This window comes from Cupressus sempervirens, chromosome 3 (genome assembly GCF_028749045.1).
Source record: "Cupressus sempervirens isolate cs-2001-9-10 chromosome 3, ASM2874904v1, whole genome shotgun sequence".
In the NCBI taxonomy this organism is placed as follows: domain Eukaryota; kingdom Viridiplantae; phylum Streptophyta; class Pinopsida; order Cupressales; family Cupressaceae; genus Cupressus; species Cupressus sempervirens.
Window position 1 is genome coordinate 522,520,600 of NC_143120.1, and position 27,150 is coordinate 522,547,749.

At 39.3% G+C, this 27,150-nt stretch overlaps 1 protein-coding gene across 2 annotated transcripts in view; it reads left to right on the top strand.

Moving 5' to 3' along the window:
* Positions 1 to 27,150, top strand: part of LOC149567475 (DExH-box ATP-dependent RNA helicase DExH3-like) — a 190,867-nt gene that overhangs the window by 13,090 nt on the left and 150,627 nt on the right. The gene's annotated exons all lie outside the window — the stretch shown is intronic.

Consider the following 27,150-nt stretch of genomic DNA (forward strand, 5'->3'; position numbering starts at 1 on the left):
AATGTATTCTAATTTTACAGTATTCCTGTCTACCATATCTCTTACATAATGGTAAGGAATTTCGATATGCTTAGACCTGTCACAAAAAACTAGATTCATCGAAAGCTTGATGGAACTCTGATTATCACAATGAATAATTGTAGGATTTATGGCTTGCCCAAATAATCCCACAAGTAATTTTCTAAGCCAAACTGCTTCCCGAGAGGCCATCGCTGCTGCAATGTATTCGGCTTCTGTGGAACTTTGTGCTATTGAAGATTGTTTTCTGCATATCCAAGGTATCATTGCTAATCTTAAACTGAAACAACATCTTGAAGTACTTTTTCACTCTTTAACACTTCCACCCCAATTTGAGTCAATGAATGTATGTAAATCTAAGTCAACTTTCTCATATTTCAGCCCAAGATTAAGAGTGCCTTGTAAGTATCTCATAATGTGTTTGATTGCAACTAGGTGAATCTCCTTTTGCTCACACATAAACTGACTTAAGGCATTAATAGCATAGCAAATATCAAGTTTTGTAATTACCTAGTACATAAGGGACCCAATCATCTATCTGTAGAGAGTAGAATCTATGGAAGGTGATCCTACTGCTGCTTCTTTAAGTTTATGTAGATTAGTCTCCATTGGCGAAGACATAGACTTGCAATTCCACATTCCAAATCTCTTCAAAATATCTAATGTATACTTCCCTTGATTAAGTATAATGTTGTCAAAATTCTGCCATACTTCCAGTCCTAGACTTGCAATTCCACATTCCAAATCTTTTCAAAATATGTAATGTATGCTTCCCTTGATTAAGTATAATGCTGTCAAAATTCTGCCGTACTTCTAGTCCTAAGAAGTAATGAAGGAGTCCCAAGTCTTTCATCTCGAATTCTCTAATTAGGTCTTTCTTGCATTGATCTATAAGATGATCATCACCTGTTATTAGTAAATCATCAACATACAGTATCAGAATTACCATATCATCTTTATCCCTTTTATAATATAGATTTGGATTGGCTTCATTTTTGGAGAATCTTAAGCCGGTGAGATACTTATCAATTCTTTCATACCAAGCCCTTGGAGCTTGTTTAAGCACATAGAGAGCTTTCTTGAGCCCGCTAGCAAAAACGTTAGGATCATGAGTTTCAAATTCTTCAGGTTGCTCCAAATGTACTTCTTCTGTAATCTTTCCATTTAGGAATGCTGTTTTTACATCCATCTATGTACTTTTCATCCCTTCGATGTTGCGATAGTGAGGACTGCTCTTACAAAGGTGTACCTGGCAACAGGAGCAAAGGTTTCTTCATAATCAATCCCTTCTTTCTGAGAGAATCCCTTGGCCACAAATTTGGGTTTAAATTTTTCAATGCTACTGTCAGCAACATGCTTTATTTTAAATATCCACTTGGAAGAAACAACAGATTTTCCTTCAGGTCTTGGAACAATTTCCCAAACATCATTCTTCATAATAGATTGGTATTCTTATGTCATAGCTTCTTTCCAAGCTGTATGTTTAATAGCATCTAAAATATTTGTTGGTTCTGATTTAGACAAATCATTCATGTTTGCTATATAACTAGAAAATCTTTTGGGTCTTTTGCTTTCTCTAACTGTTCTAGAAGGTGCAACAAAGTCTTGTGCTGCCTCTACTATTTTAATGGCCCAAAGTGATCTTTTCTTTGAATTTTGAATTTCTTCAAGATTAAGGTTTTGAATTGCATCTTCAATTTCTTCCATGTTCTCCCTCTGAGACTCAGATTCAGTATTTCTTTCAGAAGTAGGTAAAGGAGAGGGTTCTTCAGAACTTAGGGCTCTTTTGAACGCTAAATCTTCTTCAAAAATTACATCCCTACTAAGTTCAATATTTTTCTGTCCAAGTATGAAAATCCTATATGCTTTAGATGTTTCACCATACCCTACAAAAATAACTTTCCTCCCAGAGGGTTCTAAACTTCTAACTTAGTTCTTTTTCCTTTTGGAACATGGATATATACAAGACACCCAAAAATCTTAAGATGACTTATATTAGGTTTAACTTTAGTAAAGACTTCTTCAGGAGTTTTATCTCTAAGGTAGGAGTGAGGGCTTCTATTTTGAATATAGACAGCAGTACAAGAGGCTTCTGCCCAAAGATAATATTCTAGATTTTGATTAAATATTATAGCTCTAGCAGCTTCTATAATTGTTCTATTATACCTTTCTGCTACCCTGTTTTGTTGTGGGTTATAAGGAACGGTATACTCCCTCTTAATTCCTATTTCTTTACAAAACCTTTTAAACAAATCCGAGGTGTGTTCCCCTCCATTATCAGTTCTAAGAGTTTTAATTTTATGTCCTGATAAGTTTTAAGTTTAAGGTTATAAATTTTTTAAGTCTCTTTAGGGTTTCTTCTGATTCTTTGCATTTTAAGAAGTAAATCCAAGTTTTCCTAGAGAAGTCATCTATGAACAAAATATAGTACCAAATTTCTCCAACAGAAGGAATAAACATAGGTTCACATAAATCTAAGTGGATTAATTACAAAAGATTGTTAGTTTTTCTAGCGCTATCATGAAATGAACTTTTGGTGTTCTTACCTAGAGCGCATCCTTTGCATATGCTTGAGTGATCTTTATTTAGTTTAGGTAAACCAGTAACCATCTTCTCCATGGTTGATAAAGTTTTGAAATTTAGATGTCCTAACCTTCTGTGCCATATTTCATTTATGTCCGCAGCTTCATCAATTAAGGCTTGAATAGGTGACTAGGTTCTGAATTTAATTCATACAAATACCCTTTTCTCTGACTAATCAATTTTGCTTTCTTAATTGAGGAGTTTTTAGCCTAGATTATGACACTACCGTTCATGAATGCAACATTATGTCCATCATCTTCAAGTGTTGTAACCGAGATTAGATTCCTTTTTATTCTTGCTACATAGAGTACTCCTTTGAGAAGTAGAAAACTATTAGACAGTTTCAAGGTGCAATTTCCAATTCCTTTGATGGAATGTGCTAACTTATCACTGATGGTGACTTCGCCATTAACTTTTTCTGACATTGAGTCTAGTGCTTCTTTATGTCCTGTAATATGTTGAGAAGATCCACTATCAATCACCCATGCTTTACTTAAGACTTCATTTGATAGTGCCGAATACAATACGTTATTCTCAGGATCATAGTTATCTTCTTCCCTAGTGATGTTTGTACAGTTCACTTGTTGTTCAGGATTCTCAGGGCAATTTGATCTGTAGTGTCCAAACTTTTCACATCTGAAACATTTTATTTTGGATAGATCTTTCTTAGGTTTATCATTCTTTTGCTTACCCCTTTTCTTCTTGAAATGCTTCTTTTTACCTTTTTAGGAATTTGTATTAAGAACATGAAGTTCTTCACCTTCAGTTTTCAGTTTTCCTCCTTTCTTAAGTTTTATGGATTCTTTCTGAAGACAGTCTCCGTTAAGTCTATTGAAGTCAGGAAGATTATCTCTGGCACTTACTCCTTGTGCGAATGTTTCCCATGAATCGGGTAATCCATCTATAGCCATCAGTGTTAGTTTTGTATCATTAATGACGGTTCCTATACTTGAAAGTTTATGTCTTAGGCTGGCAACCCTTAGGAAGTAGGAATTCATTGATTCTCCCTTCTTTATTTGTATGTGATTTAGTTGCCTTTTTAGTGCGAGAACTCTAGTTGCATTGTTAATCTCATATGCATTTAGTAATGCATTCATCATATTAAATGCTGTTTGATGTTTTGTTAGCATAGGTACTATATCATTTTTCACTCCATCTATTATGATCTGAATGGCTTTCCTATTTCCTTTATTCTAGATAGATTTATGAGGTTCAACAGTAGGTTGTCTGCATTTTGAATTAACAAATTTTTTTACATCATTTTTTTAAAGAATCATCATGATTCTGAATTTCCAAGTATCAAAATGTTCTTTCCCATCAAACCTGTCCTTGGGTCCGATTGTGTATGCCATTGAAGATAGGAGAATGATGCTAGATATATATCAAGTCTAATTATATAATTTGTAGAGCCTAGGTTCGACTACTAGAGCTCTGATACCATGTAAAGTTTCTACAAATTCTATTTGTTCAGATCTGAGATATTACCTTTATATTTGTTGATGTTTTGACCTTCTTCTTCTTTAAGAATGTAGAATGTAATTTTCAGAATATTAAATGTTATTCTGAAACTTGTTTGTCTCTGCAGTAATTCGTATAGGGCAGTATTGTTTTAAGGAGCAGACTTCAATGTGTTGTGTGTCCTTAAACTACAATAACACCCACCCCTTGTACCAAAACCAAAGGGCATGTCCCTTAAAGGGACATGATCCTCTCTAGGTTGGCCCATACATTACTTATAGAAATCGGTGCCCATGAAGGAGATAACACAAATGTTAACTAACATAACAATTAGTTATAGTTAGTACATAACATGGTTATTGCCAAGGATCGCCACCGATCCTATTTGCCAAGCGTAGTGTATGTTAATGCTTTCAAATGGTGTAAGGGGAGAAGATTAAGGTGTGGTCTGCACTTCTCAGACCAGTATGAATATCACTATTAATATTTAACAACTCCATCCTAGAGAAAATCCGGCTGCATAACCCTGTGTACAGAACTTCTCCTCTTTCTCTTTGTCTCTTTAACAACAACACATTGTATTTATAGAGTTTTCATACAAAAGGAAAGAGTTTCTAAAGCATCTACATTTAATGTATTTACAAGTTATTTAGAAACTTCTTTTATGCACAGCTCTTGCATAAAAACAAAGCCAAGAGAAAAAGCCCAGAAAAAGACTTTCTGGTTTTTTGCTCCAAGTCTATCCTTGTGAAAGATTTGGTTTCATTTAGCATCTTTCCAAAAATTCATAAATAAAAAACCAATAAAGCATCCTAAGGTTGAGTCACGTTATCCCAATACAATTGACACGACAAACCCTTGGTTTCAAAACAATGAAGAGTCAGCAATTTGCATATAAATAGAGTCCAAATATGAAGGGTTCTTGGCTTGTAAACGAAGACAAGTTTACAGGTGTGAGCTAGTTTTGTCTGAACTGTAATTTAAACTCCTGTTTATTCATTAATAAAAATGATATTTTTTGTGGCAGGATTTTTTCTCCCTCAAGTTGGAAGGCTTTCACAGAATACTTACCATGTTCTGTGTTTTGTGTTTATTATTTGTTTTATGCTGTTTATCTTAAATTTTGGTCAAACCAACAAATCAATTGTCAAATTTCGCTACAATTTCAGTAGTTATCTGCTCAGCATCTCCCAACATTAGTGTAAAAACATGGGCAACAATTGACTGCCTTCACTGAGCTTAGGATGCTAGAACTTCCCATCATACAATCTTAATCCATATGGTCCGTGATATTACAAAATAAATCCCAAACATGGGAGAAAAATGAAGATGATACCAAGGCCTCATTTATGTTACAGTTGAGTCTCTAAAAGATAATTTATTGGAGAAGAGACATACAGGGCTAAATATGGATGAATCTCATTATCACCTTTTTGATCTTATTTCTTGTACGATAAAAAAATCTGGAGCACCGTCCACCTCAGATGAAGTGGTTTTATTGTTGTTAAAATCATTAGAAAGACACAACCTATACCAAAAGTGAGACTAAGGAAATCACTTGAACTGCTAAAGACTTAGAGATCAGATTTCCCCAGTCCATAGAGCTGAAATAGACTCTTTGTCAAATCCTCTGGACCATCTCAAGAAGATGTCCCTGTATCTGAAACAAGATATCATATCCTCCCTGACATTGAAAGTGGAGGTGGACCTTGGTTATTGAAAACTTTATTAATCATTGCTTGAGATGTTTCCTGAATCCTTACATTTATCTAGATTTTCTGATTATAGGATATCTTTACACAACTCTGCAATACTAGACTGTTCTCTTTGCTTTTATAACTTGGAATTCGATAAATTTGAAGGTATGAGCTTGGTGGCATGGTTTGAGAATAGTTGCCTTTTAGGTACAGCAATTTATAACAATTTATAACAATTTAAAAGTTATGAATTTGGATGTATGTGTCACTGTGACAGTCTAATATGCAAGGCTTTTCGAGTGTATTGTCTTTGCAACAATTTGAAATAGCGATAGTTTGCAGTTTCTGTGGCTGAAACAGTGATTTCACACTTAATTTGGCAAGCGTGAAATTGCCGTAGCAATGATGATTGGTAGGTACACTTGTTTATACTTGGCAAGGATGCACTTAATGATACCAAGTTTCCTCAATCCATTAAAGCTGTTCTGTCTAGTTTCTGGGAACAGTTGCTGTTGAAGGAACCTTACAGCCTTAAAATCACTATAGTAGACTAATATGGTAAGCTTTTGGCAAGTGCAAGTGCGGGAAAGTGTTGGTAATCTTGAAATCTGATGTCAAATAAACCTGAAACTCTGCAATTACAATCTTTTGCCTGAAGTGATGAAACTGTGCTTCAAATTGATAACTGTGATGATGAATGAAGTCCCAAATACTGTGACCTTGGTGATATTGATCTGGATGGCTCCAAAGACTGCCTGGTTTGACTATCAGTAACCAATTTTATGCTTGAAAAATGGTAGCAAGGTGCAGTAGGTTGATGAATTTGAGTAGTGAATTTTGACTGCTACTACATCTCTTTGGATGTGTTTGAATCAAAGTTACGAGATTCAGAATCGGATTGGAATCGGTAAGGCCGAATCGAATTCTGAATCAGCCATGAATCGGCTATGAATCGGCAAATTTAAAAAAATCTTTTAAATTTAGAGATTTTAACAATTTAAAAATTATTCCATGCACCCTTTATTTAATATAACTTAAACACATTATAACATCATCAAATGGAAGTTAACATACATAAACATGGAACATAAATGATAAATCCATCACATACGTAACTATGTTACACGTAAAATGTAAATTGTAAGCTGTAGCTGAAGTAAACAGAAATCATATGATCATAATGATTCAAATAATAAAATGTATGTAAGATAAAGATCCATAAGACAACAAATCATAAATGTATGTAAGAATCTTAAAGATGAAGATCCATGAAACGTATGTCTATCAATATCTGTAAACAAAATGAAAAATCAAGGCTCCAGCTCAGGCCTCATCATCATTTTCAAGCTCGGTCGCAGCCTTAGCCTCAGCCTTTGAGTATCCAGTTTTCCTACTAGAAAGGCGTCTAAGGTAGGTCCTAGAGGACTATTGAGCCATATCCCCTACATGTAAGATGGGCTCACGAACAACATCGCTACGACCTGTGTCTATGCGTGCACGTGTGCGTCTACCAGTGCCTTAATGTGCTCTAGCTGCCTCTAGCATGGCCACAACCTCAACCTCTCTATTCACTTGGTCAACCCGCTCATGGTCTTCCTTAGTGAAGACTGGATCCATAGCCTCAATGGGCCACTCTGATTCTGGATCAATCTCCTCTAGAATGATCGAAGAGGAGTCAGCGCCCAAAATCTGTCTGATCCTAAGATGAAGGTTGTAATGAACAAAGACAAGATCATTCAACCTCTGCATAGTCAACCTATTTCTCCTCTTCGAGTGGATATGCTCGAACATAGACCAACTGCGCTCACATCCAGAAGCGTTGCTTGGCTGACTCAGAATACGGATGGCAATTTTTTGAAGTTTTGGGGTTGTGGGCCCAAACATTTGCCACCGTCTATTTGAAATAAGGGAAAACAAAAACAATTAGTCTCATTTGCAATTTTAAAATTACATAATCAACAATTAAATGCACAACTTATAAGTCATAAACTTTAGATTCATGAATTTATTATTGAATTTTTACCTAGCTCTATTGTTGTCCGAGCATCTGCCATCTTGCCAGAGAAAAGTGGCGTTTCTTTATTATTGAACTTGTCAAGCTCAATTGTTGTAGCTACACTATCCTCATCACTACTCAACCTCTGGATCACTATATATAAGCCGGTGAGAATCTCCTCATCCGCCTTGAAGTCAAGACGGAAAAGAAATACTGGATTCAAAAAGTAAGCTACTGCATGGATGGGTCGGTGGAGCTGATATTGCCATCTCCTATCAATGATATCTCAAATAGGGGCATATTTATCCTGCACTCCTACATACTGGGCTCTAATGGTCTGCTTGGCCCTATCCATGCCCTCATATATGTAGCCCATAGAGGGCTTCTCCCCATCAACAATTCATAGGAGAGATACAAGGGGCTCAGTGACCTGCATATAATGTAAAAAAAATTTGAGTCAAAACTTAAATATAAAATAATATAACTAAAAGTAAAACTAAATCATTAAACAATTAAATATGAAATACTAAATAGTAAAATACTAAATGTTAAATTGCAATAAATTTACCTTAAGGATTTCTTTAGCAGGTTTTCAAAAACCATCATCATCAAAGATGCAATTCATCACATCTTCCCTTGCAGTAGTCGTAGCATAGGAAGATGTAATCCACTCCCGCCCAACAAACATACTCCTTAAATCTTTCCTTGCTGTCAACAAGAACTGCAGTGTGATGATGCCTGGATGAGTGAACTCCTTGCTTCCTGTGTAGTCCCTCATTGTGCTAAGGACGAATGAATGATTATAGATAAACTTGCATATATTTTTTACCCTTTCAACACATGATTTGACCCACTCAAGCTTGCTAATTTCTTCCAACATGAGGTCAAGGTAGTGTGCTGCACAAGGAGACCAAAATATGGTGGGGTGCCTCTCCATCAAAAGTTCACCTAGAACAATTTTAATTAATTAGAAATTCAAACATGTTAGAACTTAGGAAACTTAGAATTAGAAAAAGTTCAAAATTCAAATAAATTTATTTTCAAAACTTGAAAAGTTCAAAGTTTACTTGTAGCAACATAACTTGCTGCATTATCCGTCACCACTTGCACACATGTTGTTCCCCCACCTCTGCTATGACTTCCTCAATAAACTCACATAAGTATGTGACGTTTTTTATATAAGCGGAAGCATCAATGGATTTGAGGAACACGGTATATCCTACAAAACAATGAATTATCATGGATCATCAACAAATTAGCAATCAACAGATCAAAATTTGAAATATTCAATCACGATTCACAATTCATTATGTAAGTAGGAAAGTAGAATGATCAATCACCTCCACAGGAAACAAGAAAATTGAGTGTTCTATTCCTCCTACCTGTCCAACCATCAGTCATGATGGTGCAACCCTTTTCGATCCACTCCTTTTGGTGGCCCTCAAGCTCAACCTTCATACGCTTTACCATTTCATCCAAGAGGTATCCACTCAACTCAGCCTCAGTTGGGGCTTTAAATCTTGGACTACAAATAATAACTGCATCTATCATGTTTTGCCAATAAGTAGCCCTATCACAAATAGATTACGATTAGAAATTTAGATGTCAAATCATTATGTAAGCTTGTAAAGTGAATCTATGATTAATCAATGAATCATAAAACAAGTAGATATAATTAAAGTTTTACTTTCACATTAAAGAAAACAAAGAAAAAAGAATCAATTACCTGACTGCAACAAATATAATGTTGCAAAAGTACCAAAATTTGCAAATCTCTTTTCTAGTAGCATTATGAATCTCCTTGTTCAAATCCATGCCCTAAAGCGTGGGTTGTGAGCTAGGAGTAGTGCAGGGCACAAAGTAACTATCCAATCTGTTTTTCTGCACTCTAGGCCGTAGTAGGTTGGAGCTGGACTCAATCTCAGTATAAGACTGACTAACACTAGCACTAGCATGTGCACTAGAACTAGGAAAGGATGGAAGAACCCTCTCCAACACAACATGCGGATGCGGATGTTGATGCGGCTATGAGAGCATGGGAGCCAATAGCCCTTAACCCTTCGAGTTGGCTTTTCTTATTCAATTTTTTTTGTTCATGTTTTTCTAATCTCATTAAACAAGTGCGTTTTGCCTCAACAGTTTGTTGAGTGCAAATTGTAATATCATGTCTAGGTATAGTAGCAATGTGGTATTTGGATCTATAAATACCACTAGAATTTATTTCTTTACAAAACATACATTTCGTTTGAAATTTGTTTCTTCTAGGAAACTCTTAGGTATATTTCTAACATTTATTTATTTTACCCATTGCGGAAAATGAAAGAAAAGGGCTGCTGCAATGAGAAAATTCAAGTAAAACCTCAAAGTTTGAAACTAATAAACAAAAGCTACAAAACAACAAACCCTAGTTAGCAATTTAGTAAAATTAAAAAACATTCAAGATTTGCAAATGAAAACTAAATTTTTTTTTAGGCGATTTTTTCCATGAATTGCATGAATCGGCAATTCATGAGAAAAATTCGGCTGATTAGATTCACGACTCATAAAAAATCCCTAAGTTGAATCGAATTGCCAAACTGGCGATTTAGGTGATTTCATGGCAATTCTCAGAACTCTAGTTTGAATGTTGGTTAAAAGTGCTATCACTTTATGCAAGTATAGTCATTGGGTGCCATTTAGGAAGTACTAGTAACTATTGTCGGTAAAATTATAAAATAGCCGACGGGTAGATTAACATGTAGTTGGTAATTGTTATGTAGCCGATGGGCCCCTTCGGGAAGGTTCTTCAGGAAGGTATATGTACGCCATCCGAGATGGTTGGAATCATCATTGGAAGCACTATGTAATCTCTTCAGCATATATGCGAATAATAAAAGGAATACTTCTGTCTTAAATATTCTTGTCTATTGTCTGCATGCATTAGTAAATCATTTACCTCGTACAGTAAACATTTAGCGCCATTGCCCCATGGACCTGGAACGAAGGCAGAGGAATGAGACTAATGCCGAATCAGCTTAACAAAAATAAGAATAAGCTAAAGGAAAAAGATGAAATACACACCGTACAAGGAAATTTAATTTTGGCACAACAGGCCGAACGTAGATGGAGGTTTCAGTAGATTGCCAATAGACACTGAAGCATCGAGGAATTGTTGGAAGGGACTTGATAGTGGTTGGATTTGGTGGAAGAAACAAGGGAGGAATTTCTTAACCTGTATACATCGAGGGAAGAGAATTCAGATGGAAGGGAATTAACTCGCACGGCTCGGAGTACCGAGGGAGCACGAGCGTGGAGTGAACTCTTTGTTCGCGATACACTTCCGGAATGAACTTTGCTTAACGAAGACCCTTTTTCACCAAGTAACACAGTTGTTAGAAGGACGGTTGTCCGAAGTAGCGCGATCGTACATAACAGTGCGGGTGTCGCGGGTGCGCTGAACAATGCGGGTACTCGAAACAACGTGGGTGCTTTGAATAGCGCGAGTACTCAGAATAGTGTAGGTGCTCAACAAGTACCTAAGAATCAAAAGAAAGTAGCGATGGTAGGTCCCAAAGAAAAATTACCGAAGTTTAATGGTGATGGAACGACAGATCCAATCAGACATTGGAAGACATGCGAAACCATATGGACAACAAATGGCGTGATGGACGAGGATGATTGGGTCAGACAATTCCTAGCAACCTACGGGGTGTGGCAATTGATTGGTTTGCCGACTCCGATCCCCAAAAATTAACTTCTTGGGCAGCAGTTAAAAAGGAGTTTATCACCGAGTTTCAATTGGTGTGAGATGACAATGAGATCCTAGCATAAATATACACCACAAAGCAAGGAAAAATGAAATAGTCTGTGTATATGCCAGAAAGCTAAAAGAATTAATAAATAAAATGGAAAGTAAGCCGACAGATGGGCTGAAAAAGAGATGGTTCATGGAAAGACTACGCCCGGAGTTAAGGAAGAAAATGAAGATTGTGCTGCCATCATCATATACCGAAGCATACAATTGGGCGATGGACTTAGAGAGTGAACATAAAATGAAAAAGAAGAAGAAAAGTAGCTCATCCGACTTAGATGACTCGTCTTCGAAAGAAGATAGCAACGGTGACGAAAAAGACAGTAAGAAGGTTCGAGCTCTCTAGAAAGATATAATCAGAATGAGGAAGGAATTTAAGAATATGCAGAAAGAGACGAAGGGAAATGAGCTATGGTGCACAGAATGCAAGATAGAAGGTCACACGAAGGGGTCCTGTCCGAAAAACCAATTTTGTGATATCTATTAGATTATGGGGACATTCCACAAAAGAATGCCCCTTTAATATGAAAACAAGAGGGCATCAACAAGTGCTCCTGACACAGGAGGCTTCCGTGTCCAGAGGGAGCGGAAACACAAGCAATGATGGTGCCACTTCGGGTGGGTACAGAGATAATAGAAGAGGGCAAAACAACAATACCAACAATAATAATGAGAGCCGCAGCCGAATTCAGTACAATGCAAACGACCGCCCAATGGTTCAGTATTGAGCATGCAATTTGTGGGGCCACTTTGCACGGAATTGTACATCAGAAAACACACCAAAGTTGTTATGCAAATGGTGGGGTCTTGGAGATCATGAAGATGCCAAGTGCCCAAAATCAGGAGTGAATTTGATCACCATCAGGACAGACGAAGAGGAGGTTCTGGCAATCACATGAAAACAAGCGAAATTGTATGCCAACTCAACGGAAGAAAAGAAGAGATTGGAAGAAGCGCGAGTGGAACTTGATAAAACAACGCAGGCAGAGAAATCACAATTGAAGGACACTACTGGTACCTCAACGAGCAACTGTGCAGAACAAAACATCATACAACAGATATTACAAACTGAAATACTAGTCAAGTTAAATGATTTTATCCACACAATGTCTTAACTTCGATCATCACTCGCAAACATTGCTCCAACTACTAAATTACTAGAAGAACATGGAAGGGAAAAGGAAAGCAGAGCAAAGGTAGCGGACCCAATGTTGCCAGCCCTCACATCTGGATGGCATCTGGTGGTCGTAGAGATGGGTATATTAGGAACAATCCTTTTAGACACAATTGTGGACGGAGATTCAGAGGTAAATGTCCTACCAGAAGATACCTGGAAGAAGTTGGGATAGTCGACATTGTGGCCACCTACATTCCAATTACTAACAGCGGACCAACATGATATTAAACTTCTCGAGATCCTGATAGCACAACCAATGAAGATTGGAACACAGCCGTTCCTACTCAATTTCGTCATCATCACGCTGAAGAGGAGAGGATATGATTCCATTCTAGGCCGAGGATGACTTGTACAAGCAAAGGCTAAGCATGACTGGAAGAAGAATACACTATCAATAGAAAGCAAGGGATGACGATTCATTATTGATTTACACACACAAATGGTGGGCGAAGAAGCCGTATCATCTGATTTCGAAGAAGAGGATGAAGGAAAGCAGTGATTGAAACCCAATGAGGAAGGAGTCCTATGGTTGGAAGGTGGATCGACGAACGATGATTTGGATTCGGTGAATGGCCTTTTCCATTGGCAGATAGAGGATTACGAGCTCTTTTCGAGCTGTACTATGTTAAGGGTCGACGAAGGTGAGAAAGAAGAGGGAAATGAATGTCCGAAGGAATACAGAGAAGCAAAAGGAAAGATGGTTATGACAAAAGTTGAAGGAAAGAACATATAGTACGAACCCAGGAAAAGGAAAGATTCCACCGTATAGTACACAATAAACGGACTGTGCAGAAAGAAAATGTTACGTCGAACCACGGATATAGTAGAAAGGTGTCAGTAGCAAGGAAAACACATCATACGGTCTACATAGGAAACAAAGAGGAAGGGCTTAATAAAAGCTTCCACAGTATAGAGTGAAGGTTCTAAAATCAAGAATACAGTTATTGACGACAAGGAGTGGCAGTCGATGGAATTCATGGTACCGAATTTCGGGAACAAACTGGGCGATATGGAAAACCTGAGGGAGAGATCGTGTAACTGAAATAAACTTGATGAACGGCGATTGCAGGCACAATGGGCCACGGAGGTGACACAGAACAGGCCCAAAGTATGGCATGATAAACACCTAAAATTAAATAAGTTTCAACCCAGCCAGTTAGTGTTGAAGTATAATGGGCGGAATGAAATCAAATTTAGAAAGTTCAGAGTCAAATGGGTAGGACCATTGATGTAAAAATCACCTGAGGAGATTAATTGCCTAGGCTTGAAAAAGTTTAATCGGGAAAAATCGGCAAAAAATCGGGGAAAAAATCGAGAATTCAAAAGCCACTAAATTTTAATTAAAAAATGCGATTTTTTTACAGAATTCAATGTTTTTTTGCATCTAATGACTTAATTACTAACAATACATAAGAAACAATCATGATTAGATATATATCAATGCAAAAAGAGTTATTAATCGGTAAATTACTAACAAGTAAGTAGTGACAAGTTGTAAATTACTAACAACTAACAAGTTTGCAACACATGAGAAGTTGTATTCTCATAAATAAAGTGTCAAATGTAAAGAGTTCAAATAAGCACATCAACATGACTACAAATAAGTACAAATGTCAAATACAGGACTACATCTTCCTCTTCCCAGTCGCTTTAATAGCGAGTGCGGGAGAGGGTAAAGCTCTAGAACTAGAACCCCGTAGGGTCTGTGTCTGTGTCTGTGTCTGTGCCAATGCAGGAGATGGTGTAGCTATAGAACTAGATGTCGGTAGCTCCACATTTGCTGTGCGCAAGATGTCAAGGTCCTCTGTAGTAAGCTCAATGTCATCATCCTCATCATCGCCCTCCTCGATGTCATCCAAATCGATGTCATATCCAGTTCCACCCCCTTCCTCCTTCGCAGCCTCCCTCTCCAAATTGGAGATGTCCTCCTGTGTAAATAAGGGAGCCTGCTCCTCTGCCGTCCAATCATAATAAGGATCTATCTCATCCAAATCGATTGGCCCAGGAGGATCTTGTTGTGCCCTTTTCATGCGCAATTTAAGATTATATTGCACATAGACCATGTCATTCATCCTCTTTTGGGACAACTTGTTTCTCTTTTTTGTGTGGATGGCCTCAAACAAACTCCAGTTGCGCTCACAATGTGATGCGCTGAAAGGCTGTGATAGGATTCTGAGAGCAAATTTTGCAAGATTTGGAGTGCTTGCACCCCAAGTGGTCCACCAAGCCACTGCATCACAAAAATTGTACAAGTTAGAAAATACTAATAGACAACAAAAAGTGAAACATAAATGTTAATTTAGCATTTGAGATTCAGAAGTTTGCAAATGTATTACCTGAGGTTTGTGTAAGCCTTGCTCTCTTGTAGAGAGGAGTGGAGAACACCTTGCCCCCTGCTGAAGTGAAGATCTCCTGGTCAGCGATGATTTTATCTCTTGTTTCCTCGCTGGTCACCATCTTTTGGACACACTCACTTAGGCCTCTGATGACCTCTCCATTAGGATCTGCATATGTACCATCAGCCCTAAAACCAAAAACCAAAAACAAATAAGTCTTGCAATTTTAGTACACACCCAACACCCTACGAAAGCAAAATGAACTCAAGTCTTTGTTAACTTAAATTTGAGTAAGAATGAGCTTACGGTATACCTAAAACGTGGGTTGAGGAAATATCCTGCTGCATGAATGGGTTGGTGGAGCTGATTATTCCACCTTCTATCAATGATCTGCCAAATGGGTTCATATTTGATGCTTTCCCCCTTGTAGTTATTTTTGATAGATTCTTTGGCCTTGTCCATGGCTTCATATATTTCACCCATTGGCATTTGGTCTCCATCAACCAAACGCAGAACTCTGACTAAAGGCTCAGACACTCGCAATATAAATTTGAAATTAGTTGACAAGTTACAAAATTATTATTTACTTGAGTTACAAACTTAGTATCTTATAAAGTTGTAAACTGTAAACTAAAACTTAAAGTTTTGTAGTTACCTTTACTATTTCATCGGCCTTATCTGCAAAATATTTATCAAACACAATTCGCACAACATTCTCTCCTTCACTCTTCTTTGAAAATGTGGAATCGAGCCATTTTTTGGAAACAAACATTTGCTTCACAGAAACCAAATTATCGAGAATGCTTTGCAATGTCAAGAAAATTGTTGCAAACCTTGTGACGGCAGGCTTGACAATTTCTTTGCCATAAGTGTGCTCTCTCATCAGGCTAAGGACCCATGGGTGATTGTATATGTATTTTGTCATCCGCCTTGCATCCTCCACAATTGGAGTGACCCACTCAAGTTTGCCCATGTCCTCCAAAAGAAGGTCAAGGACATGTGCTGCACACGGGGTCCAAGAGAGAGTGGGGTGCCTCTGCTATAGGAGTTTTCCTGCCAATTGTAAAAGAAAATACTAATTAGTTTCCAACTTTTCAAAAATATCAAACTATTAAAAATTCTTCTTGTGAAATTCACAATGCACATGCAACATAAAATTACGGTTTACCTGCTGATACATATGCAACAACATTGTTTGTAATGATTTGCACCACATTTTCAATGCCAATCTCTAAGACCATGTTCTCCAACATCAATGCCAATGTCTGAGCATTTTTTACCTTGCTGGAGGCATCAATTGATTTCAGGAACACCACATTATCATTACAGCAGGCCAAAAAATTAATTATGGTCCTGCTCTTCCCATCCGTCCACCCGTCAGAAAGAATGGTGCAACCAAATTTTGTCCATTCTTGTTTCTATTCCTCAACAAATGCTTTAGCCCTCTCAACAACAGTTCCAATAAGCCTACAAAAACAAAATTTAGTTATGTCTTAGATTCTTAGTAATTTTAAATTGATTTAGACTTTAGTAATCAACATTCTAATTTCTAGATAAATTAATTAAAATTTAGAACTAAGTAAAAAGTTAAAATTAAAAGGAAATCAAGTGTAATAAAATTATTCGCTTACCTGCCACCCAACACAAAACGAGAAGGGGACTTGTACCCCTTTCCTGCAACTGTCAACCCTGTGGCCAAAGCCTTCCAATAGGAACTGTCAACAACACTAATAGGAAAGTTGTTGAAAACCTTGAAATTTGCTAGTGCATTGTCCACCTGGTCATGGACCTCCTTATTCCATCTAGTGGCCTCTAATGAAGGTTGTGCACTAGTTGTGTGCCTCGGCACAAAATAGCTCCCTATCCCAGAAGCACCTACTGATCCTGATGGTGCAGAAGTGCTAAGAGGTGTAGGAGTGGGAGTGGGAGTAGAACTTGTGAAAGAAAAACCACCCTGTTTGCGGACACGCGGCCCACGATAAGAGCCGGCCATGCTCTCAATAGCTGCCTCCTCCTCTTGAACATCAACGAAACTGCCCTGGTTCTTTGCTATGGCTGCCCTGACATGCAATTTATTATGCTCTCTTTGCATTTTTTTTGCTCTCTAGTTGCGAGCAAGGCATTTGCAAACCTTTTTATTTCTTCTGTTGTACTCTCACAAGGATTCGTATCATGTTTTGAGATCCCTGCGATGTGATATTTGAACTGGTAAATGCCCCCGGATATTACTTTTTCACATCGAATGCAAATCACTTTGGTTGGTTCATCGGGTGCTTCATAGGCATATTTCCATGCCTGATCTCTCGCATTCTTTGGCCTGGTGCCAATGTAGCCTGAAGGGCATGGAATCAATGGCCATTTGTCTGCCATTTAAAACTGTTGCGGGCTGCCTTATGCATACAAATTTAAAAAAAAAAACTATAAATAAATTATAAAAAGATCAAAGTTAACAGTTAAACAAAGAATTCAAGCAACATTCCAATAACAACGCCAATAAATTGAAATCCAAATAACATTCAAACAAACTAGCTGCTAGGGTTTCAAATTTTTCAAAAAAGTGCAAATTTCTAACATAAATTCGATCTAGAATGGAAAAGAATGCAAATGAATGCATTTAATCTTGCTTACATTCATCAAATGCATTCCTAACTAATTAGGAATGTATTTTTATCCATTTACATGCAAGAAAAAATAATACAATCTCTTGCAAAAATAAAAAAACAAAGATTCAAATCACTTACCTAGTAACGAAGAAATCGAATCAAAAGGCCTCCAAATGCACTCGATTCTATCTCTTGCTTGCCAAGAACTCCTCTATCCTCTCCTCTCCAAAATGCCCTATGCAATTTAAAAACTGAATGAAAAAAATATGTTTTTTCATCACTTTATGTGATTGTCGGGTGCGGGCAATTTTTTTCCAAGAAATCGCGATTTTTAGGCTATTAATCACCTATTAATTTGCGAAAAAAAATTCACGATTTTTGGGGCAACTAAATCGTTGGCCCCAAAAAATCGCGATTTTTTCTAGTATCGCCGATTAATCAGCGATACTCACATCTATGGGTAGGACTATACAAGATACAGGAAGTTGGTGATAATTGGGCGATGAAGTTATGAATGCTCGACGGGAAGGAAGTACCGGACACGATGAATGAGTTAAAGTTAAAAATCTATCATGAAGGGGATAATCCCCCATTGACGAACAATTGATTTAAAAAAAAATCGAAAAAGAAAAGAAAAGAAAAGTTATCAAAGGTCACCGTACGACACCTTCAGCAAGCTCATGGTCACTGTACGACCAAGGAAAAAGAAACAATGTTTTAAATTTATGCATTGTACAACCCTTTTAAGTGCCCTACTGTAATCGTACGATAATCAGGAGGAATCAACAAAGAATTCTTCTACGGATTTCCTATTGCCCCTCCATACGACATTTTCTCAAGTAGGTTATAAACATTGTACGGCCCCTGCATAGTAATGGCACCGTATGACTTGTATCTGCATAAAGGAGATTAGCCCGAAGTGAATGAAGACCGTACACTGAATGGAAATTCGAGGCATTGGTAAAACATTGTATGGTGGAATGCATGAAGGGTTGGGTATGATAAAGGCCAAAGACCGTACAACAGGCAAAAGATGACAGAACCCATACAGTACATAAAGTAGAGCAGGAGGATTTTGGACTACTTAAAACACCGTACGGTATAGTAGAAATGGGAAGTATATAATTTGTTTTGCCAAACCATAGCTATAGTACTGCTGTACGGGCATGCACAGGTAGAGGTCGATTTTGGGTTGAGTTTTGCAAACATTCTCTAAGTGATGAAAGCCGTACAACAGAAAGAAATGGAGGAAGTAGGAGCAAAAAATAAATAAAAAAATGACGACAAATTAAAAAATGCTCAGAATGAATGCCGTATGATGCCCCAGGGAAGGGAAAGACATAAACAGGTAGTAAAACATAAGCAGTTGCCAGAAAGAGTGGGATTGGAAGAAAATCACAAAAATGGTGTGTTTCATGGAGTTTTGTGTGGGTTTGAGAGTGCTAATTTGGTCTTGGGGTAGACCCCGCCCTGTATCTAGGACCTCGTGGGGGCGTTGCCCCTCGAACCCATTGGGGTGATGCCCCCTAGATCCCCAGTCAGTGTAGTTATCAGTCGTGAGAATTATGACCATTTGATGAGACTTGGAGCTACTGTAAGCATGGAGTGTCTGTGTACCAGAGGTGGAGAGAACAATAGAGCAAGCCTTTCGAGAGGGGTGATACGCTTTGAGACACTTGGAGTAGGTGTTGGATGTGAAGCTATCTTGGTGGATGCATAGAGAACTCGGGAGGAGTTGATCATCCAGTTGAAGGCAGTTCAACAACACTTGACTCAGTGTACCCAGGAGTTGGAAGCAGAGAAAGCAGCATGGGTGGCTATCAAGGTCAGCTTGGCTAAGGAAACAGTATTCTGTTAGCAAAGGTTACAGATGCAACGTATTTTAGAGACCAGTTTGATGTAGGCATAGAACGAATGTGAAAGTGGTGTGATGGAAACATATGTATCTTGTTATAGTTAGTCAGTTAATGTATCTCGCTTAGTTAATTTGTCTCAGATATTTTGTAATTGTCGTTTGAAGACGACTTTTCTTTTTGGGGGGGATGATGTTGGTACAATTATAAAATAGCCGACGGGTAGATTAGCATGTAGTCGGTAATTGTTATGTAACCGAGGGGCCCCTTCGGGAAGGTTCTTCAGGAAGGTATATGTACACCATCAGAGATGGTTGGAATCATCATTGGAAGCACTATGTAATCTCTTCAGCATATATGCGAATAATAAAAGGAATACTTCTGTGTTACATATTCTTGTCCATTGTTTGCATGCATTAGTAAACCGTTTACCCCGTAGGGTAGATTAGCATATAGTCGGTAATTGTTATGTAGCCAATGGGCTCCTCTGGGAAGGTTCTTCGGGAAGGTATATGTACACCATCCGAGATTGTTGTAATCATCATTGGAGGCACTATGTAATCTCTTCAGCATATATGCGAATAATAAAAGGAATACTTCTGTGTTACATATGTTGACCGCATGGGGTAAATAGATTAATGCATATAGACAATGAACAAGAACAATAGTACTCCTTTTATTATTCACATATGCCAAAGATATTACACAATGCTTATGATGATGATTACAATGATCCCGAAAGGTGAATATATACTTTTCGAAGAACCTTCCTGAAGGGTTTGTCGGCTACATGACAATTACTGAAGGGCCTGTCGGCTACATAATAAGAATCTTCCCGAAGGGGCCGTCTGCTACCTAATATTTACCGACGACATCATCTCCCCCAAAAAGAAAAGTCGTCTCCGGACGACAATACAACAAAACTTCAAAAATAACAAATAATCCAAGTACATCAATAAATACTAAACAGAAGGATGGGTCCCTGGTGTAGTGGTCATTCGCTCTCTCAACTCGTTTAGCTCCACCCGTAGCTTGTAGACTTGTTCTTTTCGAACCTTCAGTTCTGCTTTTGCCTCCATCTGAAGCTCTAGAGCTGACTGCATTACGTCTGCAATTTCCCCTAACTCTCTCCTTTCTTGTTGCCACTTGCTCTTTTTCAGCTGCCAACTGTTCATTTTCTGCAGTGAACTTCTGTAGCTGACTTTGTTTGTCCAACAAGGCTGCCCTCTTGGATTCTCAGGCCGCCCTCTCTGAGGCCAACCTAGCAGCTAACTCCTCTCGAGCCCTCTTAGCTGCTACCTGATCTCCTTGGCTCCTCCGAAGTGTAATACGCCTCCTTGTATATCTTCACTACCTCATGAATCAAAACCTCTACTTTGCTCTCTATACCGGGATCTCTCGTCATAGCCCAATCCTGCCGCATCTCTACAGTCTCCACATCTGGCCACCCTCGCTCCTCAAAGCAAACAGTAAAGGTAGTTGGGCATCCCAATCTCATAAAAGATATAACCCTCTCCAGCTCCTTCATGACTGAGTCCAAAGCCTGAGTCTCCGTCGAAGCTAACACCCGGCGAGCTCGAGACGCTAGAGTTGCTACATCAGCAAGAAATGCCTCTCTTATCCCTGTCTCCTGCACTACTGGATGTTCCTGCTGCACACCCATAGCCATCTCTATTGCTTCTGCCATATGCTCAACAACACACTATGACGGTCCCTCAATGTGAACTGGCTCCATTACTTGTTCCTGCTAAATATCTCCCTCTGGAATTTCATCCCGCATAGGTGTCTGTATGCTGGCTATCCGAGGGACTGGAGTACAGTGGAACCACGTACTTAAGTACTTAACCTTTGCGCTCTACTCTCTTTGTCACGATCAGGTGATGCCAAAAGTGCTGCATCCACCGTAATTACGGCATCCGACCCAACTACATCCAAGTGCACACCTGGCATACTTTGGCTCTCTGCTATCTCTGGTACTAGTAAGTCAAGTACCTCCATGGAAGTCTCTTCTCTCGCCTCTGATATGCTCTCTACTGCAGGTGCGCCAGTTGCTGCTACTAGTTGTGTTTCCGTAGGTGCCACGGTTTTTGCTACCGGAAGTGCTTTAGTAGGAGCTGGCATACTCTCTCGGCTGACAGGTGCTGCCACTTGTGCAAACTCCACGGCAAACCCAACTGCTGGTCGGACTAGGGAAGGCCTTACCTTGTGCTGCCATTGTAACCGCTTGCTGAGGTGCTGTAGTCATCATTATCGGCTGTTGTGTCTGTCCAAACCCTGGTATATGAGCCATGTGCAGACCTGTTGGGACCAGACAAGACGTGGTGGATAAGGCAGGGCACAAGAATAATAAGAGAGTGGCTGTGACAATCTCAACCTCTTCATCGTCGTCCTCCCCTTCTTTGGAAGATATCTCCTGCCATCTGCTGTTCGTATCACCTCCTGTATCAAGCCAGGGTCTCTTTTGTCCTGCAGGACCCTTCTACCCAGCGGCTGAGTCTAAGTGTCTCCACTGCATGATAGGGGGTTCTCTGGGAGCTAATGGCCCAGGTTCTGCCTCCAACCTGTCCTCTGGAATCATCCACACTATAGCATCGAGGTACAGTCCTATGGCATAATGTGGCATATAAAATGTCTTATGCTGGAGAGTCATAAATTCGTGCATACATTCAGCCAGCATAGATGCCCAATCATACACCTTTCCATTCATTATGCCATTCATCATAGATACCTGGGGAAAGGAGATATCGGATGCTCTACTTGATCCCGTAAATCTGCTCTTAACTAAATCCATTAGGCATCGCCACGGTCCCTCTTGTATGTCTGTTTTCTTCAATCCCCTACCTTTTGATGTTTCAATCAATGCTTCCTGTTTTGCTTTAGTCATATCTCTACATACTAGTCTAATAAAAAACAATTTTACCTCCTTAGAAATTTTCTTAGGCTGAACCTTCTTGCCCTATGGCCCTAGTATGCCAAACACTCGTGTGAAATCCGCTGCCTTGAATGAAACGACCAGGTCTCTGTCCAAGTACTGAAATGTGCTCTTCCGAGAGCCTCTGCCATAAGTCTCGATCATGGTGCGCAGGAAACCCTCGTAATCCCGAATGCAAAAAAAGGCATCCGAATCACCCATTCCACCTGTGCCCTTTTGATGCTGGCTTTTACTGCATGGTCGTCAGGAGTTTCTTGCCATCACTTTCTACAGTCCATTCCGCTCAACCTTTCAAATGCTATAGTCTGTGGTGTGATCTTAGTAGTTGCAGGTGCTTGAGCCTTATGTTTCTACTTGCTGGTGCTTTCACTTTGGTTACTTGCGGTCGCCATTTTCGTACCCTCCTCAGCTATAGATTGTTCCAATTGCTTTTTCCACTTTCTCTTGCCTGCAGACTCCATATATTTTTTATTTAGTTATTTTTCTACACAATTTCTTTCCCCTTCCTTGGATTGCATACGAATCCGTACAACCCTTGCCTTGGATGAAAGTTACAAAATCCCTCACTTGCACCACCGAATGATGTAGATTTTTCTAATTTTGCTCAGATTATTTCATCTAACTGGCCGTATGGCCTCTCTTTGAATACCTTGTGAATGCAAATGGCTCTGTACAGATTTCAATCTTGCTTATGCTCCACCCTTGAAAATTAATTGTAACTACCGTACTGTGCTAATATCTATTTTATTGCTCCTGAATTGCAGGGTCCGTACGGATATCAGGCTACCAGAAGAAGCTGGATGCATCAAGTATCTCTCATGATTTTCCGTACAATAACTTGCAGATTCCTTCTTCGCCTTTCAATTCAATGATAACTTGCTTGGTGAAGATTGAAATTGTGAGATCAAACACAACACTGTGGCGCTTATATAGAGCGGCTGGAACTCTTTCCTTCGCTGAATGAAGCGTTCAAAGTCCTACGGCATTGGCTTTTCCTAATTCAATTCAACTTTCTTAATTCAAATCTGTATTGAAACAAACCTATACGGTAGCAGGCAACCTATCGTTCAAAATTTGCACAACAGCAATTAGAACACTTAAGCTGTAAATCCACAGAAAATTGAATCTCCAGATCCATATGAAATCCGTACGCCAACAACATGAAGGTAAACTTCCAATTGCCGTACGGTGCCAAACAGGGAATTAGGTCTCCAAAAGCTGTACGACCCCAACTAGAGAAGCCAATTTCTAAAATCTGTATGCCCTTAGAGATTTTTAAATTTGTATGGTGGTGATCAAGCACTATATCCTTCCAATCTGTGATGCAGCTATTGTATCCTTTCAGAATCTGTATGATGCTTAACTGAAAACTTAATCACTCTTCATTGCACATGAAGGGTTGTAGTTGTATAGAGATCTCTTGCACTCTAAACAATCAAACTCCCGTTCTTTTTGGACGCATAGACATCACACTAAATGCCTCAAATATTTTTCTTATTCTCCTGAATGAAACCGTACGGGACCCACAGACCATAAGAATGACTGTACAGTGATAACTTTCGTTTGAATGAAAATTCGTACCTTGTTTGTGCTGTCGCAGGGTTATAAAGGAAAGCCATATGGGATTAGAAGGAAGGCCGTATGGTGACTATACCGTATGGTTCCTTCCAGCTTGTCAACAGACCATTGTACGGTGCTTGTACGGTGACTTATTTGTTGCTTTTTTTTTTTGATAAATTTTATAAAATCAGTTCTCCTTCTGAGCTCTGTCATCCTGTGATGACGAGGGAGTTGTTCGAGCATGGTACATCTTTAGCTTCGAACCATTAACTGCCTCTGGGATTTCTTGTCCGTCTAATGTCCAGAACTTTATTGTTCCGTTATCACCCACTTCCTAGATCTAATATGGTCCGACCCATTTGACCTTAAACTTGCCTAGCTTGATTTCGTTCCGTCTGTCATACTTCAACACCCATTGACCTGGTTGGAATTTGTTCAGTTTCAGGTGTTTATCATGCCATGCCTTGCGCCTGTTCTGTGCCACCTCCGTGGCCCATTGTGCCAATAGCCACATCTCCTCGAACTTGTTCAGATTATGCAACCTTTCCCTCAAGCTTGCCATGTTGCCTAACTTATTTTCCAGTGCAATCCTCAGGCTTGGTATTATGAATTCTGCTGGTACCACTGCCTCCTGTCCGAACATCAACTGGAACGGTGTGTGCCCCATTGTCACATTGTATGCCGTGTGGTGCACCCAAAGGGCAGAGGGCAATTTTTCCTCCTAGTCTTCACCTTCAACCGCACAAGACTTGTAGATAATTGATACCAGGATCTTGTTTGTAGCCTCGGCTTGTCTGTTCGCTCTCAGGTAGTACGGGCTCAATATTGAATGATAGATCTTGAATTCAGTGGTGAGCAGTTGGATAACATGGTTAACGAAGTGTCCACCCCTATCACTTGTTAACTGCAATGGAATCCCGTGCCTGGTAATGATTTTCTCATAAATAAATTTGGCTGTGCTTACGACCGAGTTATGCAGTAGTTTGCGTGCCTCCACCCGCTTAGTCAAGTACTCCATGGCTACAACAATGTATCGGCACTTTCTAGTTTTGCTCACCTTCAGAGGTCCGATGAAATCCAATCCCTATCTCTCAAATAGTTCCTACGTGTGGGAGGGGTTAAATGGCATGAAGTCTCTTTTTAGCGGCTTCCCGGCCTGTTGGCAAGTGTCACACCCGACAACCCATTCGCGCGTGTTGTTGTACACTGTTGGCCACCACAGTCCTACTAGCAATATTTTTCGTGTTGTGGTATTAGGCCCCATATGTCCTCTTGTTGGACCCTCATGTGCTTCCTTCAACACCCTTGGTATTTCCTCCTCTAACACACACAGTCGCAGAATGTGATCAGACCCCATTTTATATAGTAATCCATTGATCAATTGAAATGTATGGCTCTTGACTACTAATTTTTGTCCTTCATTTGGTGGCATTTCACTCGGATATTGTCTTGTCGAAAGGTACTCTCCAATGCTCGTGTACCATTTTGGTAGTACTACACTCTGAAATAACTATGCATCTGGAAAATCGTCATTCACTCTGTTCGCCAGTTCTCTTGTTTTGAGACGTGACAAATGGTCTGCGCTGATATGTTTCTTCCTAGGCTGTACAATGATCTTAAAGGTGAACTCTTGTAACAGAAGTAACCACCAACTGATTCTTCCTTGGATGGTAGGTTTATTGACCAGGTACATCAGAGCCTAATGGTCAACATAGAACACGAACGGTGTCACCAATAAGTAATGACGAAACTTCTGCACGACATAGACCATTTCTAAGGCTTCTTGTTCTGTTGTATTGTAATTCTGTTCTACTTTTGATAGCAGTCGACTGGCAAAGTATATCAGGTGATCTAACCCATGGTTACCTGTTTGCGCCAAAGTTGCTCCGATTGCATAGTTGGATGCATCTACATGAACATGAAATTCCTTGTTCCAATCTGGGTACGCCAAGATAGATGCTATAGCCAATCGTACCTTCAGCCTGTCGAATGACTCATCCTGTTCTTTCTCCCATTTGAACAGTTCTCCTCTGCATGTTAACTTGTCTAGCGGGCATGATACTTTGGTGAATTTTTTAACAAACCTTCTGTAATAGCCTATGTCCCAGGAAAGACTTTACCTTTGTTACGTTTGTGGATGGCTGCATCTCCATTATGACTCTGACTTTGTCCGAATTTGTTTTCAAACCCTCCTTACAAATGATATGTCCGAGCAATCTTCCCTGCAGAACCATGAATCTGCATTTCTTGGGGTTCAAGGCTAGTCGTGCCCATCAACATCTCTCCATGCATTCGCCCAATGCCGCCAAATGTTTGTCTTTGGTGCTAAATACAAACCAATCATCTAGGAATGCTTTGAAGTTTTCGATAGACATTTTGTCGAATATGTGCAGTATGATCCGTTGGAATGTAGCCGGCGCATTGCATAGGCCGAATGGCATCTGGTTGTATGCGTACACCCCATCTTCTACGAAAAATTTCATTTTCAGTTTGTCCTCTGTTATGGAAATTTGATTATATCCCGAAAACCTGTCCATAAAGGAATAAATTTCATGTCTTGCTACTTCTTCCAATATACTGTCTGTAAATGGAATCGAGAAGGGATCCTTGATTGTTACCGCGTTGAGGCATCTGAAATTGACACATATCCGGATCTGAGTGGTATCCTTCTTCAGTGAGATTACTATGGGCGACACCCATTCACTTGTCTGAACCTTGAAAATAATACCCACTTCCAGCATTCGATTGATTTCTTCTGTAACCCGTGCCACGTAGTTCTTATTCATCCTGTAAGGTCACTTTTGTACAGGTACTGCGCCTTCGACCAGCAGAATACGGTGAACACACAGCTCCGGTGGAACTCCCTTTAAATCCTTATATGTCCAGGCGAATACATCTTTGTATTCCAAAAAGTTTTTAAATGCCGTTGCTTTTAGTACTGGATCCCAGTTATCTCCCACTAGTATGTTCTTTGGTTCGGCTTCATCTCCCAAATTCATGGTTTGCAGTGTGGCTTCGTTATACTTGATCGGCTCCCCCTCACTGAATACATGGGCGGGTGTTTCATCCAGCAGTGCATCCCCTTCTTTTACTTCCTTGAACTCTTTTGGAAATCCATCTACGTTGTGCCCTTCCTCTATCGTCAAT